General features: G+C 36.5%; 1 protein-coding gene across 7 annotated transcripts in view; it reads right to left on the bottom strand.

Annotated features, from left to right (window-relative positions):
- Positions 1-18,422, bottom strand: part of ARHGAP24 (Rho GTPase activating protein 24) — a 484,542-nt gene that overhangs the window by 81,757 nt on the left and 384,363 nt on the right. Inside the window, exon 1 of one of the 7 annotated variants that reach the window (XM_045791096.2) lies at positions 16,196-16,656. The exons of the other annotated variants lie outside the window; for them this stretch is intronic. The gene's annotated coding sequence lies outside the window, so the exon portion shown is untranslated. Of the gene's footprint in view, positions 1-16,195; positions 16,657-18,422 lie in introns of those variants that run through there. 7 annotated transcript variants of the gene reach the window in all.

The following is an 18,422-nucleotide window of genomic DNA, read 5'->3' on the forward strand; positions in this document are numbered from 1 at the left end:
AATGGGACAATTAGTTTAGTTCCCTAACTCCAAATATAGGTTGAGGAAGAATAATAATAATGATGGTGATGATGATGATGATGATGATAATGATGATGAAAACTGGAACTGAAATTTAAGGCTCAGAAAACTCTAGGGTTCTATTTCTTTAATTAATGAAGTATTAATTTAAGTACAAGTAGTATTGAGGAGCGTTTGTCTAACAAATAAAGCTCCACTTAGATAATTAAAAAAAAAAAACAACAACCCAACAACCTTAATGGACACTAATTAATTTTGATGCTCAGAAATATACAAAATTCATCTTACTAAAACACTAACTCATTTCTTTTTACTCCAAATTAGAGTCAACCTGGCTAATTATATCAGAATTATTACAGCAGGGTTTTCTTGGACTTTTTAAAAAGTTAATTTTATAATTTTGGATAGTATTATGTAAGGAAATGAATGAAAAATTTGAAATTCTCCCTTAAAACTATGACTCCTAATAACCATTTGCAAGCACTTGGAAACATAAATATGGAGTCTTATGTTTGAAAGTTACTTAAAACAAATTAGAAGCTTCTTAGGAAAACCATCATAAAGCTGAAAAAAGTTAAAATATTTTAGGAATTCCTTCCCACCTCTGAAAATAATCTTCACCTACTTCCAAAACTTTAAAAAATGGTGAAGGTCCTTAGCAGAAAAGTATAACATCACTTAGCTCAACAAGAAGTTCAAGGTTCTAACAATTATCCAAGAAAGAAAAATATGCTAAAATTAAAAAAAAAAGTCACCTAGCTTTTTACGAATTTTGGATAACTAAATCCAAATGAGAACTTTTTTAAATTAAAGAAAAACAAAGGCAAGGAAAAGCTCTTAGAAAAAGCTGTCAGGTGTTTTGATTGTACTCACTTTTTCCTTAATATAGTATCCTTCATATCTACTACAAATACATACTTCTTTGAATTCCTAAAGCTCTACCGTTTCCTAGACACATGCAATAAATTAAAATTTGATCCTGCCTCCTACCAGATTAATGCTATGCATCTCATAATTTTAAACTGAAGAGTAATCAGCCAGAATCTGCAAGTCAATTCAACTCAGTGTATTATCATTAATTAGCATTTAATGATGCCCACAGGTGTATGCAGCAGTATTAGAAGTCAGTACACCAACTGCTGTTTAAGCGCATGTAATATGATTCATATATAATTGCCAACCTAAATCTGGCTAAACTCTGAATACAGATTGGCAAATTGACGGACATATTATACTGACACACTAAAGGCAAGATTCCTAAAAAGCATTCAATGAGAAATAACAGAATATTTTTTCAAATATAATGTAAGAAAGCCACCAAAGAAGTAATTGCTATATGCTATCTTTCCTGATCTTTCCTGTGGGGGTGGGGGTGGGGTGTCGGGGGCAAGGGCATGAAATAAATGGAACGGCACATACATATGCATTATATACACCAAGATAGAAAAAGAAAAACAAAACATGTAAAACCAGTTATTTACGGAAGAAGAATGTTTTGTAGATGAAAGCAAGACTAAATCAAGGTCACTGGGTTTCTTTCCAGTGGAATCCATAAACACCTCAAAGTTAGCAAACTAATAGAAAAATCTTGATCCTTTTCAGAAAATCTGAAGAAAGCAAGATTAACATAACTATAATAGTTGTTAAAAGATGTTTCTTGAATAAATGAATAGAGACTTGAAGAATTATGACTCCATTCATTAAAAGTCATTACTTATCGCTCTTTCAAAGATGCATACACACCGGACCTGAAATATATTGAAATTCATGTAGGGAAGACCTTTGGATGGTTTACAACATATTACAAAGTCAGAAGTGAGCAAAGACAGGGAAATTATTCAGTACCAGTATTAGATGCCAACGGAGAACGACCATAGAAGGGAAATAGTAGGATTGCTTACTATTCCAGGTGATCTACATCCAAGGGGTAAGTTACCATATAACTCAAAGTTGGGAAGTTACTTTGTTGATTTGTTTGTTTGTCTTTTTAATCTATAGTTTCTCAGCCTAATAACATGTCATTACTTTGTAGCTGAAGTGATTACTTGGAACTAATGGTCTCTGAGTGTAATGAGAGTGCTCCTAGGAACTGTGCATAATTATTGATACTTTTCAACATATTATCTCATTTAATCAGCCCAAGTAACCCGTGAGGTAGGAATTATTGTGCCTGTTTTAGAGAAGATACAATTAAGCACCAGAAAGGTTTTGATCATTTCTCAGCATCACATAGCTAATAAATGGCAGGGTTGGAGTTTGAACAGGTTTTGGTCTGACTCCAAAGGCCAATTTTCTTTTTCCATTATTCTTGGTTTTTTTTTCAGTCATGCTATGCTTTTTCATGACTCACCCTGTACCCGCTGCATACTCCTTCCTTTCTTCACTGGGATCTTTAAAGATCTTGCCCAAACTAGAAGGCTTGCTGACTCTCCGAGTAAAGTTGGTCCCTCCCTCCTGACTCCCACGGCACTGTGTGTGTATCTCTGAGATAGCACATACAACATTATTGTGCATTTAAAGTGGAGTGGCATCATGCAGGCATTTGACTTACTGCATTCAAATATATTCACTAATACTACTGTACTATTGATCCCCGTAGTAGTACAAATTTTTAAGGATTGGGACAGGTTCCAATAAGAGATAATGTGCCAAAGACCTTCCATGAGCCCCTTCAAATACACTCTCTGCACTTCTCCACCCAGCCTCCTGCACAGGTAGACTAACTCCTACAGATGAAAGTAGTAGGTTTTCAACTGACAGCTTTCCATTATTTGGCCAATAGGCAGCCATGGCAAGAGATAGGAGGGAGGAAGAAGTGTAAGATCAGGGCATTTATTTCCTTGACTTCCTAGTTCTTGGGGTTGCCTTGAGTTGGTTCTGTATTTTGACCAAAAATCACTACTCCTCCCTGGGAAACTTTTCTGCATGGCACTCTTTTCAGAGCTCTGCTAAGACCTCTTTGCCATTGTCTGTTAGATCTCAGACTGGAAAAGCTCCTTCATTATTATTAAACCCAGGTTATTTCACTATTGTTTGTAATCCCCCTACACCCCACTCACACTTGTGTAAGTAATACCTTTGTACAGAAACTTTCTTCAAATCATCCTAATTTGAGTGTGTCACCTTTTTCAGTTGGGACTGTTATTAGTACAGTTCAGAGTGGATAACTGATTCATCTTGAACCCTTTAAATCACAACGTTCTCCTCCCTTTTAAAAGATAAGTAGTTACTGGGGTGCCTGGGTGGCGCAGTCGTTAAACGTCTGCCTTCAGCTCAGGGCTGATCCCGGCATTATGGGATCGAGCCCCACATCAGGCTCCTCCGCTGGAAGCCTGCTTCTTCCTCTTCCACTCCCCCTGCTTGTGTTCCCTCTTTCGCTGGCTGTCTCTATCTCTGTTAAATAAATAAATAAATAAAAATCTTAAAAAAAAAAGATATGTAGTTACTTTGATGCATCAAAAAACATAATAAATTGGCAATTAGTTTAATGCCACACCTACTTAAATTTTATATACTTTCAGGACTGTGAAGGCACTGTGAGGAGTACAAAAAGAATTTATGATAAGCTTTCTCCACCAGGGCATTTTGATCTTATTAAGAATACAAGGCATGAAATGAAGAAAATTATAAAGGAAGCCTGAGCTGAACAGTTAGGTGCTATCATTTATGATGCAGAGAATAAGAGGTATCATTTCTTTATTATGGCTCCCACATGCTCTGGACTTCCTCCAGTCTGCATCTAAGCTCTGCGAAATTCCCCAGCCCCCACAAGAGCATTCTTTTGCTCCATTTCCCTGAGCCTTTCGTAGCTTTTTCTGCATAATGCCATCTTTTTCCAGGTTCACTGCAAATAACTGCTCTATTATTAGAAGACCCCTGAAATAAAGATAATAGAAACAAGGCATCATTTTCTTGGATGAGTTCATCTCGAGCAGCACTACATGGCAGGCACCAAACTAGTTAAGAGCCATTGATACAAAGATGATGAAGTTGTAATTCTTGTTTATAAGTGGTGTGCCACCTCATAGGGGAAATTAACAAGTATATGCATCTCCAAGTCCTGATTCTGATAAAAGTCAGGGAATTGCGGGTAAATACAATGCTTACACTCACACAATACACACAGGTATATACATACAAACACACACATACACTTAATACATGCGCACACATGTGCACACCTCTGCTGGTAATTCTGAGTGAGCCAGGAATTCATTTGTACATGAGCTTCTAGAAAAGAGAAAATATGTAATGTTGAAATCATCCAGGAAATCAGTTTCAAAAAGAGTATAAAGCGTAGAATCCTTGATAAATATCAAGATAATATTTCTTTTCATTGAATTCATCTGGATATGTCTACTTGGGTTTCAGAAAGTGATTCAGGTGAGAAAAAAATATCGAACATTTAAATACGTGTAAAATCTTAAATAAAAAAACTAGATGTGTGAGGCTATCGATATTTATGTTGGCAGCTATAGGAATAACAAATGATAAGGTGGCCACTGGAGGGCTTTCCCTTTTTCTTAGAACGTACGAACATATTAACACTAGGAATATATTAACAACTACAGAAGTACAAATTTGAAAATCATTTTCAAAGATCTTGAAAATCCAGTATAGGAACTCAGAGTTTGGTCAAGGTTGAGTCTTTATTTCATAGCAAGTGTCTGAGCAAGCAAGATTTCTTGCATATCAGATTTAATTTTCCATTCATTTTGTTTCTATAATGAAGATGGAAAAGTAAGTTCCTTGCATGCATATTCAATCTCCATTTTCACCAATATGTACCCTCCTGTCAGAACTCTAACCTTCTTATTTAAAATAAAAATAATAGGGGCGCCTGGGTGGCACAGCGGTTAAGTGTCTGCCTTTGGCTCAGGGCGTGATCCCAGCGTTATGGGATCAAGGCCCACATCAGGCTCCTCCGCTGTGAGCCTGCTTCTTCCTCTCCCACTCCCCCTGCTTGTGTTCCCTCTCTCGCTGGCTGTCTCTATCCTGTCGAATAAATAAATAAAATCTTAAAAAAAATAAAATAAAATAAAATAAAAATAATAAAAATGTCTCTCTGATTCCTAAAGAATAGAGTGAGGGAAATCTGCCTTGGATACGGGCTCCTGTTTAAACATAGATCACAAATCTTACATAGCTCAGCCAATTCTCCCTTATACCTCCCTTTAAGAAATTTAGGCTGTGAATCCATCTATTATTGACTTCTAGCAACGCTGATAACTTTAATGCCCAATATGAAACCATAAAAAAATCTCAATGCTAGAAATTATAAAACTTGGAGTTCTATTATTTATTTACATGAAATATGGGGTCAGTATGGTGGTTTTTATTACATATAATCTTCCATAGATCGTCTGAGTTTTCAGCTTATGTTAGTTTGTAGAGCCCAGATTAGAACGGCTCAAAATTTAAGTAGCACCAAAATAATCAGTAATCAAGATAAATGCTATTTTAATCACATATTAAAAGAACAAATTCATGTTAAAATCCCTAAGCAAAACATCAAAATAAAGAAAGGATCACTATTACTAATTTTTTTCTTTTGCCTTCATTTCCAATATCACTGTTATGGATGCTGGCCCTGTTTGTTTGAATATTGTCAACCCCAACTAGTACCTTCCTTCCAAACCCCCATTCCTGCCACGTAAGCACATTCCTTGCCTTCCAGATGACATGGTTGTCACCATTTATCTGACTATGAAAAACAACAGAGAGTGATAGAAGCAACTTCCTTATGTGAAGAATGGGTTTTAGCATGCTGGACAAATCTATAATGTGTACTTTGTATGTTAGTAGTGGTTGCCATAATTTTGAAATATTTGTGATAGGTTTTCACTATCTTTCTTCTGTATAAAAAATGAAAAAAAAAAAAGCCTGTCTATTCTCTATTATAAGCCTCCTGCATATAAAACAGCTTCTGGACTAAACAATGTCTTTAGCCTCTAGCACCAGGTTAAATACAGCTTAGCACTGACCTTGGTGCCAAGATGAAATAAGCCGATGACCTCATTTCAGCTCCTTCCTGGCAGATGTCCAGTGTACTAATTGGCACCCAGGTGACAGCATCATGAAACCAACCAAGGTGAATCAAATGTGAGAAGTAATCCATGTACACAATTTCAGATCATCTACATACCTGAAACCACACATATTACCTTTTATTTTGCTTTGCTTCATTAAATATGAGGGGATACTGACTACTTCTGACAGTCCTGCTATCATTCTAATTTAAGGTCAAACGCTCTTTGTATGTATTTAGAAATAAGGTGCAACAGTACACTAGCATTCAACATGAGCTCAGGAAGAGGGCTACTGTTCAATGGAAACCATATGCAAGGGAGTCTTCTGGCCACACAGAACACATGAAGGCATGGCTCTTTACGTACATGTCAACATTTTCAGGGAGTTTCACTGAGTGAAGAGCACAGGGGTAATTTCTTACCAACTTGACTATGGAAATTTTCTTTGCAAATCATCTCAGGGGATTTGTGTTTTATGGAATATAGCTTTGCCTTTTAATGCCAGTCACCATATTGTACCGATGTTTGGAGTGCACGTAAAATCTGGAGAGGGCTGTAAACAATCGGGGTGCCTGGACCATCTTCCGATCAAGTGAATTAGAATCTCTGGGGACACAGCCTAGAAATTAATGTTTTTCAAAAGGCTCCTAAAATAATTTGAGGTTTTAAACACCCTCGTTTGTACCCTGGTTTGTGTAGGCATGTGTTTTAAAGAATGCGTCAAACTAAGCAGTTTTAAGTCTTAGAGTTGTACATCACATTAGCTTCTTCACATCACTACTGGTGGAAATTTTCAAATATCTCTTACATGGTAAATTTTGTATAACTTCTATGTTTACTGAAGTAAGCACCTAATATCACTACATTCTGGAAAAAAAAACACCCAAATGTGACTGCTATACAATAAAAGAAGCTTGAGGTGAACAAACTGTAAGATTTGTAATAAAAACAAAAATTAAAAGCCCATTTTAAATCGCAGTAGCTCAGCTGCAGTAAAATCAAATCTAACACACACCAGTGCTCTCGGCATTGCCACAGCTCCAGCGTATATCAGAAGATTTTTAGATTTTACATGCTTTTGACCAAAGATCAAAGTGTTCAGTTAATTCGAAAAAAAATTCTGACCTTGCTCCCCTTTCTTACATGGAGTATAAAATGCACAAAGTTTCTAATTTAAGAAAAAAAATTAAGCACAGTGTTTTTTTTTATCTTTTCAATAAGTCAGAAGGAGATATATTTTCAATAAAACCTCAATTACATCCTCAGTTGATTATTCCTAAAGCCTACACGAAAATCAGCTGTTTACTGGAGAAAAGAAACAAACAAACTGGGATATGGCTTAACTCTTCACCAAAGCCCAGATCAGTTCAACTAGAAAATGTTAAGTTTTCATCAAGTTTCAAAACTCTGGTCACATCTGATTGGATTTGTTTGCATTCTGTTCTAGACAGTACTGATGGGCTTTTTACAACAGATGTGTGACCCAGCCCAAGGGGAGCATGTGACAAATAAAGACAACCCATGATTACCAGACCATGATTGCCAGACCATGGAGGTTTTATTTTCTTCTCTCAGCCAACCTTAAAAATGAGTGGCCAGTTAAAGCTGGAAGGTTGTTTGAAACAGGGAAATATGGTGTCGTATCAACCTACATTGCAATGTGGAAGTGTGAAGGCACTAGAGCCACTCAATGTGACCATTTGGAAACAAAGTTTCCTGGGAAAGACAATATCATAATCTCTAAATGAGACAGACCAGTAGGTTTCAGTTGTTAACCCTGTGCACTGAGTTTACAGAGATTTTAAATATCTTCAGGAATCTCTACCACAACAGAAGTGTTACCTATTGAATAGATCTGAAGAATAGGGTTCAGTCAGGATAACCCAAATGCCATTTACAGTTTGGTAAATAGATTATCAACAGAATGAACCATCTCTTCTGGTTAGTAAAGCTACAATAAATATACTTCTTGTTTGGCAAACAAATTAGCTGCAAGCTGAACATTCTTGAAAGAGCAGTACTACAATAAAGTTAAAGCAACCAGTAAGTTATTTGGTTCAATTACTTTCCCATCTAAGTTCTCAAGTTCCTTGCTGAGCAAATGCAGAAGGCAAACTATCACCCAACGAATGTCACTGATCCTAGTCAAGGTTTCAATATGCTATTATGTTTAGGATTCCAAAACACTGTGTACAGATCTGGTCACCTATCAAATGTTCTATTGTGTCTACTATGTCCACTGTAACTAGTCTACTATGTGATAGGTAATTGGGACATGCGGAAGGAGATTTCTTATGGTTTCAAGGTTCTTATCAGTTATTTATTTTTGTTCCCTGGTTTTCCATAGTGGATCCCGATAAGAAACAAATCATTGTACCTTTCTTACTACTTCTTTTCCAATATGAGGGAGTAACAGCAAATTGAAATGAAGGCAGGTCTCTGTGACACTGAAAAAACCCAACAACACACCTTTGATTGGTGTGAAACTCAGACCGGTAAATCATTTATTTTTCCTTTTTTTTCTACTACATTTCTAGTGCCAAAAACAAATTAGAAAGTATGACCTCTTTAGAAGTTCAGTAATTTGCCCTGTACCCAAGAGAAAATAAGGTGACTGCACTTAGCAAGTTAAAGTATGCATAAATAGTGAAACGTTAACTTTGCCTTTAAGACTATAGCCCTTCATTCCAACTGAGAGGGCATACTGTGAATGCAAACAAAAGAGAAGACTATAGCCCCTATATGTCAAGCATTGTGCTTGGCCTTTTCACATATTTCATTTAATTCTCAGAGTAACACTGCGATGTAAATTTTATAATGTCTGTTATACAGATGAGATAACTGAGGTTTGTAAGTGCTGAGTACTTCAATGACATCTGGGACTCACTTATCCCTGGGCAATGCACTGATACTCACTGTGCTCAATGTTCTCAATGACAGAACAAGACTATTCTTCATGGTTACATTGCTTTAAATACGTGACAAGTTTCATGAAAATAGTAATCTTCATGGTAATAGTAATAATTATTAACAAGAACACATTTCGAGGGAGGTAGAAGCAACTTAATTTTGTTCAGACCAAATTTTACTTTGGTCTCTCTAACTAAACCACCCTGAAAACCATAAAGTCTCCTTTTACAATTCTTGCCCCATTTTTGACCTTTCCTTCCTCCTTCCCAATCACAAAAGTATAACTTGCTACCAGCGACTGTACTTGCACTCAGAATTCCTCTCTCTTTAGCCAACTGCTTGGAAGCTTTAATTTCTCTTGTTCATAAAAATGTAATAGGTAATCCAGGAAAAAAAATGCAGATGAAGAAAATTTGGGAAATGTATAACACTATATCCCCCATGAGAGATGGTCAATGTCACAATTTAGATCAGCATATTAAAAAATTAGCAGGGGTGCCCGAGTGGCTCAGTTAGTTAAGTGTCTGACTCTAAGTTTTGGCTCAGGTCATGATCTCAGGGTTGGGAGTTCAAGCCCTGTGTTCAAGCTTGAGATTCTGTCTTTCTCCCACTCCTTCTGCCCTGTTCACACATTCTCTCTCAATAAATGAATGAATGAATAAATAAATATTGTATACAGTAACATTTTCTAAACTTAAATGATCCGAAAACATTTATTCCCCTTTAATTATGGACAAATGATCTGAGGAACTCAGTTTCACAAATATCAATATTTCATATTATACATATATGAAGGGCTCAAATCTGCTGACACAAAAGAGTCTTACATATCAGTAAGACCACAATGTACACTCATTTAAATTTCACCACCAAAACTGTCTGTAGATGACTTGGTAGGAAGACATGTGTGTAAGTAACTCAATCATCATATTTTTGTATCAGCAAACCATATTGCTGTGTAGCAAGTTTAAAGTCATGTAGGAACTATCTTTGCCCCTTGCTGGAGCAAAATTCACTCTTCTCTCATAGGGATTTAGCAATATCTTTACCTGAGTTCTCCCAAGGAGATAAACAACCTCAATGAGGTCAGTAGGCTTACTCATAAAGTTAAAAATGAAGTTATAGACGAAGTATTGCCAAATATGGTGAGATGGAAAGAATAAGCAAGAAAACAAAGAAATAGAACACAAAAAGAGATGAAAGAAAGATAGCATCTTGAGAATGGTTGTATGCCATTCAAAATAGACTAATTCTGGAGAATTTACTCCAAAGTTTATGGATGAGGAAAATAACATATACCTCAACAGATGTACGTATAAGACATAGAGGTTCTGCAGTCTTGATATAATAAAAGCTAATTTACAAGAGAGTTTTTTTCACTCTTTTTTTTCTCATCAATGCATTGGGTAATCGACTTCCTTAATTTCCTTCTGTAAAACAGTTTATTGTTGCTCATAGAGCCCTAAATTTTGTGTCTAATTTCTTTCTTATATGTCTGCTCAATTTCTACTCCCACCAGCCTGGTAAGATGTGTTTGTTGCCAAGTCCATTTGTGTAGGTTCAATTTGTTACATGTGCCATTAAAAAGTCATTCAGTCAAGAAACTTGCATAACTTGCTGTACACTAGCATTTCCTAAACTTATTTGATCTGAAAACATTTAGGACCTTCCAAAACCTATTGACAATGGTCCAAGGAACAATTTAATAATTACTATTTTGTGTATATACATTATTAAGGGTTCCAAATGTGGAGGCAAAAACAAAGGGAGATACTTCTATATAAACCAGTTTCATGCTTTGCAATACAAAATTTACACAAAATAAAATTACTATTAAATTAGATATGGACAAAACAACAGTGATTGTTGGTTTAAAAAATCATATCTTAGATGTTACTATTTGCAGATGACATGATACTACATCTAGAAAACCCTAAAGTTGCCACCAAAAGCTATTCGAACTGAAAAGAAAAAAACAAAAAACAAAAAAACAAAAAACCCAAAAACCTACTAGAACTGATAAATGAATTCAGTAAAGTTGCAGGATACAAAATTATATACAGAAATCTGTTGTGTTTCTATACACTAAAAACAAATTAGTGAAAGAGAAATTAAGAAAACAATCCCATTTACAATTCTACCAAGAGGAACAAAATAAATAGGAATAAACTTAACTGAAGAGGTGAGAGGCCTACACCCTGAAAACTGGAAGATACTGATGAAAGAAACTGAAGATGACACAAACAAATGGAAAGATTTACGTTCTCATGGATTGGAAGAATTAACGTTGTTAAACTGTCTATACCACCCAAAGCAATTTCCAGATTCAGTGAAATCCCTACTAAAATACCAATAGCTTTTTTCACAGAACTAGAACAAATAATCCTAAAATTTATAGCGAACCACAAAAATCCTTCAATACCTAAAGCAATCTTGAGAAAGAAGAACAAAGTTGGAAGTATCACAATCATAGTCCCAGATTTCAAGATATATTATAAAGCTATAGTAATCACAACAGTATGGTATTGGCACAAAATAGATACATAGGTCAATGGATTAGGATAGAGAGCCCAGAAATAAACCCACATGTATGTGATCAATTACTCTACAACAAAGGAGGCAAGAATATGCAATGGGGAAAAGACAGTCTTTTTAACAAATGGTGTTAGGAAAACTGAATAGCTACATGCAAAAGAACAAAACTGGACCACTTTCTTACAAAATACACAAATATAAACTCAAAATGGATTAAAGACCTAAATGTGAGACCTAAAACCATAAAACTCCTAAAAAAAACATAGGCAGTTATCTTTTAGACATCAGCCTTAGCAACATACTTATGGATATATATCTTAGGCAAGGGAAAATCAACCAAAAACAAACTATTGGGACTACATCAAAATGAAAAGCTTCTTCACAGCAAAGAAAGCAATCAACAAACCAAAAAGTCAACCTACTGAATGGAAGAAGATATTAATAAATGATATATCCAATAAGGGGCTAATATACAAAATACAGAAAAAACTGATACGATTCCAAATACCAAAAAACAAACACTCCAATTAAAAAAATGGGCTGAGGACCTGAATAGACATTTTTCCAAAGAAGAGATACAGGTGGCCAACAGACACATGAAAAGATGCTCAACACTAATCATCAGAGATATGAAAATAAAAACCACAGTGAGATTATTAGCTCATGCCAGTCAGAATGGTTAGTATCAAGACAACAAGAAATAACCAATATTGGTGAGGATGAGGAGAAAAGGAAACCTTCATGCACTGTTGGTGGGAATGTAAATTGGTGCAGCCACTGTGGAAAACAGTATGGACGTTCCTCAAAAATTAAAAATAGAAATACCATATGATCCAGTAACCTCACTACTAGGCATTTACCAAAAGAAAATCAAAACACTAATTCAAAAAGGTATATGACTCATGTTCTCGCAGCATTATTTACTATAGCCAAGATATGGAAACAACCCAAGTGTCCACTAATAGATGAATGCATAAAGAAGACGCGGCGTGCGTATAGACATAATGGATATAAATCAGTCGTAAAAAGGAATGAGATCCTTACCATTTATGACAACATGGTTGGACCTAGATGGTATTATGTTAAGTGAAATAAATCAGACAGAAAAAGACAAATACCACAGGATTTCACATATATGTGGAATCTAAAAAACAAAACAAACGACTGAGCAAACAGACTTTTAAATACGGAGAACAAACTGGTGGCTGCCAGTGAGGGGATGGGCAAAATAGGTAATGAGGATTATTAAAAGGCACAAACTTCTAGTTATAAAATCAATAAGTCATGGAGATGTAAAGTACGGTATGGGGAATGTAGTCAATAAGATTGTAATGTATGGCGACAGATAGAGATTATATATAGACACCCAAAAAACATAGCTCAATAGACCTGACTTTAAAAACAAATCATAATCATCTACACGGGTCCTGAGCTTATGTTACTTTACAAATGTACTTTGTATAAATGAATCTGGAAATCACAAGTGATACATTATAGGCACAACTTATGCAAAGACAAGGAGGACACCAATCATTTGACTCCCACTCAAAGAAAAGAACTTAATTTCACATCATAATTAACAAATGCATTTATACTTAAATATTTTAAATTGATTTTAAACAGTCTGTTATATATGTATTATTTCATAGCTCCCTGTTTGAATCAAATTTTTAGGTGAACGAATTAATTGAACATCTGCAGTCAAAATGTGGTGAGATGGCTGCAACTGACATTATACAAATTTATCTTGTGGGTACCTGTCTTTTTTCTAGAGGAGGCTGTCCTTTTCTGCTATTGCAAGAGAAAATTCAACAGTGTGGAGTTCAGACATGAGTGGGATTTGGAAGATTGATTTTGTTCAATATAAAGACACCAGGTCTGGAAGCCCAGCCTCAGCATTTCTGAACCCCAGGAGAACCTCATGACCTTGTGGAGCAAGGAACACTCTTTCTTCTGTATGAAGAATGTATAAGCATTAAAAAGACCCGCAAGACAAGGCAAATGTAAATTCCTCACATTACTTAGTTTTGCATGTAAATGCAAGTTGATTGTGCTTGCTGCATACTCCATTCCTTCCCAAACTCAGTTGAAATGATCAGCCAATGCTACTGCATGCATCCAGAATAGTTAAGAGAAGAAAATACACTGATAGAAGGAAGTAAATTGCTTGTAAATATATCGATCAGCAGGTAGACATTGCCACACGGCCATCACAGACCACCATATTAAGTTTTCCATTCAATAACTTCAATGATTACTTCAATTCTGCTTTTGGACCATAGGTTGACAGTATGAGCATTTTTATATACACATTCTTTTTGTTCTTATAATGTGTTACGGTAACCATTTTAATGTAAAACTTAGTAGATATTACTACATTAATATCTTTATGATCTTAATGATTCTGTGAATATTATCTGGGGTTCGTCACATTTTTAAAATAACATCTTGACGGATATGGACTATTTTTAAATAGTATAAATATATACTATTTAAATAGTATATACCGAAGTTCAGGGATGTTTTGGGAGTTTGGACAGCATTGAAAAGAAGCTAGACATTTAATTTACTGCTTGGTTTAAATTTAATTTTACCTGGGAGTTGCCCAGATGATATCTCAAAGTATATTTTGTCTCCAGAACTTATTATTTTTGTCACGTAATATTATTTTTGTCTTAGTTCTTTATCATTGGATATTATCTTAATAGCCCTTCACCTTAAAAAAAAAAAAAACTTCTGTATCTTCTTTTTCCTTGTTGATTCTGTTTCTGCATAATAGTCCAATAAAAAGTAAAGAAAAGAAGTAGTGACGTCTGGAAGTATGTGAGTAAAGCAAAGATAGGAACCGAAAGTCCTAGTGAATAGTGCCTGTAACATAGCCAAAGTCATTTACTGATTAACTGACCTTGTCCCAAATGCAAGGGAGGTAAAAAATCTATCTTGGTTACCAATATGGTTTTGTTATTTTCTTATTTGCATCCTATAAATGCATTTCAAGCTATCTATCTAGTATAGAAATTTTTTTCCCTCCAAAGATATTTTTTCTTCACAAAACTGGAGTTTCCTAAAGTGAAGCAAAGAGTTTTAACTTTAAATACATTTACTGGTAAGCTTGTGCTTTAAAAAATCCCCAGAAAAGTTATCTGGTTAACTTTTTTTAAAATGCAGGATTCAACACAGTTACACCCTAAGCCATTATAAAACATGTGCACATATTAAAGCGTGGTAGCCTAATTGGAGTAACTTTTTTTTTTTTTTAAGATTTTATTTTATTTTTTTTAGGGAGAAAGAGTGAGCACAAACAGGGCGGGGGTGTGGGGGGGTGGTGTGCAGGGAGATGGACAAGCAGACTCCATGCTGAGCAGGGAGCCTGAGGCAGGGAGGCAAGGCCTGATTCCAGGACCCTGGGATAGTGACCCGAGTCAAAGGCAGACGCTTAACTGACTGAGCCACCCAGGCGCCCCTTGGAGTAACTCTTTTACATCTTTCTGGATGTTTGTATCTTCTTAAGAGAAGCGGCGAGCCAACAAGATCCCAGCTCTGCCAGCTATTCAGCTATCTTGGTTTGATGTGTTCTTGAAAGTCCATCAGTCTTTTATTCATGTTCGCAGCCTAACATTCTTCTTTTTCAATGATTTACCAAATGCATTTATAAATTTTATGTGTCTCCTCAACTAACTCTACTCAGAATGGGCATCTCATCAGTGGCAGCCTGAGGCAGTTAGCTTGTTCTTTAATCATCGAAGAGCAAGTGGCCATGTGCATATAAATATATATCTAACAAGAGGGTAGGTGCACCCACCTTTAGCCATGGAGCTGCTAGTGATCTGTGTAAAGGGCCAAGGAGTAAAATACTGCTATTAGTTCGAGCAAATCATGTTGAAGTTTTATCGGATGGCCCTGTGCCCAGCAGTCATGTGCCCCTGGGAAACTGCTAAACTCCTTCAGTCTGCCTTCTCCATGTGTGAAATGGAGATGGCTCTTCTTTATCGACTATTCTACAGACAAGAGTCTAATAATTGGTTTAACAATGAAAACAAATACAACCACAATAATAGTAGTTAATAAGAAAGCATTTTGAGGGAGAGAGTAGCAATCTAATGTTTTTTGGATACAATTTCATTTAGAGACCTTTCCCCCAAATGAAACAAAATGACAACAAAATCCCATCCCCCCACACCCTACCCCCAAATAGCAAACAAAAAACCTACCGCCTTAAAACGTGTGAGTGGTAAATTGCTATAGAGGAAATATGTTATATGCCTGCTCCATCTTTACCCCCAACTCAACCACAGGGAACACACTACACATATACAAGGCTTTCTCTTTTCCTCTTGAACATTTTGTTCTCTTCGTCACTTCACTGTCTTGCTCTGCCTATCAATTTGACTGCTCATCAAATTGAAATAAAAAGCAGAAAAATTGGGAAAAAATGGGAAGAAGAATACGTGATGAGCAAATATCATAAGTAAAGAATAAGGAAGATAAATGACAAAGAACAAATGTAAGAACGGGGTGGAGAGGAAGATAAAGGAATAAGAAAGACAGTAAGATGAGAGCCACAGGGAGCAAAGAGCAGGGAAAAGCTACTGAATTTAGTGTTAATATTGGTGATCATGTTAGTTTGTATATAGGGACCCACAAAATGGAGGCCTCCCCAGTGGCCCAGCCCACATCACAATAAGTAAGCCTGCACTTACAGGAAACATCTCGCGGTGGAGGAAATCTGGCACCAATCACAATACTACAACTCGGCTTCAGCTAGCTTACCTTATCCTAGAAAACAGGACCTGCCACCCTTATAAGAAAATCCCTGACCTAGCCAGTCATGCCCTATTTGCCCTTTGTGGTTTCTACTGTTCTGGAACACTTGCTCTGCCCGAGATCCCTCAGGAAGAACGCTTCACTGCCTGTGAGGCCCTGTATTCCCCTAATCTGTGGAATGTTTGCCCTTGAATTAAAGACATGAATTTCATTACTAAATTGTTTTATTGTATCCTTGGACATTCGTTAATCACCCTCTAGAATTCCCTGTAAAATTTTTGTCTCCGCACTTTTAGCTATTTATACACTGGTAAATTACCTGATTCATATAATAAAATCAGTTACTTTTTTAAAATTAGGAATAATAATACTGCTATATAATTCCTTACCATTGGCCTATAGACAGATGACTGAACCTGATAATACCAATACCGTGGGGTCACATTTATGACTATGATCAATAGCTTATGTTGGTGAAGGAAAGCTGGTATACATATACAGTCCTTAAATACATTCCAAATAAAGCACAGAGTAAAAACAAAACAAAACTAAACTAAACAAGCAAAAAAAATCTATTTGTATGCAATATATAGAGTGACATTTCCTCACATTTGTTTTTGGAATTAATATTCACTTGAAGTGGGTAGTGCCTTTCCCTGAAAACTGATCAGTGTTCACACTAGCATTCAGACTGAGAACAGGGTGGAGCTGGGATTGACTGGAGGTGTCAGCTGACATTCTTTCAAGAAAGAATTCATCCTGTGGGAATAGAGATTGAGACAGCCAGTCTGTCCCATGGGAATGGGTGACTGCTAAGGAAGAGAGAGGAACCAGGCAGTGTGGTGTACGATGCGCTCCCCTCAGAGTATCTTCAGTGTGGTACATATGCAATGCCTAAGGTGAAAGGGTAAAGTAAGATCTAAAACACATTTTTAAGTCAAATCTCATGAAAGGTTTTGAGGGTTCAGAGAAGTTCACTGGCCAGGATGGACAGGGTGTATTCACTCCACCCCTGGGGCATGCTGGGGCATGAAAAGAACAGAATATCTTGAGCGGCAATTCAGACCAATCTGTATTTGAGTTGAGAAATGAGAGACCTTGCATTTCAGTGACATTCAGAAGAGACCCTCGGAGCAGAAGCAGGCAGTGATAACTGCTACATTGGGATCTGAGAGGACAATTGAAAAGCATGAAACTGCGGGGCCTCTGAGCGTCAGCAGAAGAAGTAGTAAAGGGGCAAGACGTCTTGGGACAGAGGCGCCTTAGTCCTGTATGTCCCCAATAAACAAACAATTATATGAATGCTCTGTGCTTGCTATGCAAATGAACCTTCAAGAGAGCACTCTGGCACCCCATTCTGGATACATTGACCCCTGAGCCACTTCTACAGAGAAATTCTATGACAACGCTGTTAGGGGAGAGGAGGCTAGACTTCCCAGCATGCAGTTGGTGGGAGGTGTTCAAAACAAAAGAAGTATTGTTTTCTGGGTAGGAGATGGCCACAAGAGAAATAGATGGAAGTTTCTTCAAAACTGAGGGAGAGGGGGCGCCTGGGTGGCACAGCGGTTAAGCGTCTGCCTTCGGCTCAGGGCGTGATCCAGCGTTCTGGGATCGAGCCCCACATCAGGCTCCTCTGCTATGAGCCTGCTTCTTCCTCTCCCACTCCCCCTGCTTGTGTTCCCTCTCTCGCTGGCTGTCTCTATCTCTGTCAAATAAATAAATAAAATCTTTAAAAAAAAATTGGGAAAAAAAATAAAACCCTTTAAAAAAAAACTGAGGGAGAAAGTTATTTTAAAAAGGCCAATAATAAGCAATTAATTAAAAGTTAGCAGTAAACCTAAAAAAGGTGATATTAACTAGACAATTGCATAACGATGTCGATAACCTAATGTCCACAAAATAAACCATAGCAAATACTTCTGTTACATTTGCATCACTTTGTTAAAACTTTGTAATCTGGTTTAAATATCCTGCCAAATATTCTATTTATTTAGCTCTACCTGATATCAAGAAGTACGTGCTTACTTAGGAGTGGGAGCTCTTTCTGTTCTTGCATTTTTGTTTCAATAAAATAATTATTCTTATGGATTTAGTCACAGAAGCCATCAACTTTACATTGAAATACTCTCTACCATGGAATTAAGGTAATTGATCACTACACAC

The sequence above is a fragment of the Ursus americanus genome, chromosome 8, assembly GCF_024610735.1.
Source record: "Ursus americanus isolate L20-20 chromosome 8, mUrsAme1.1.p, whole genome shotgun sequence".
Lineage (NCBI taxonomy): Eukaryota > Metazoa > Chordata > Mammalia > Carnivora > Ursidae > Ursus > Ursus americanus.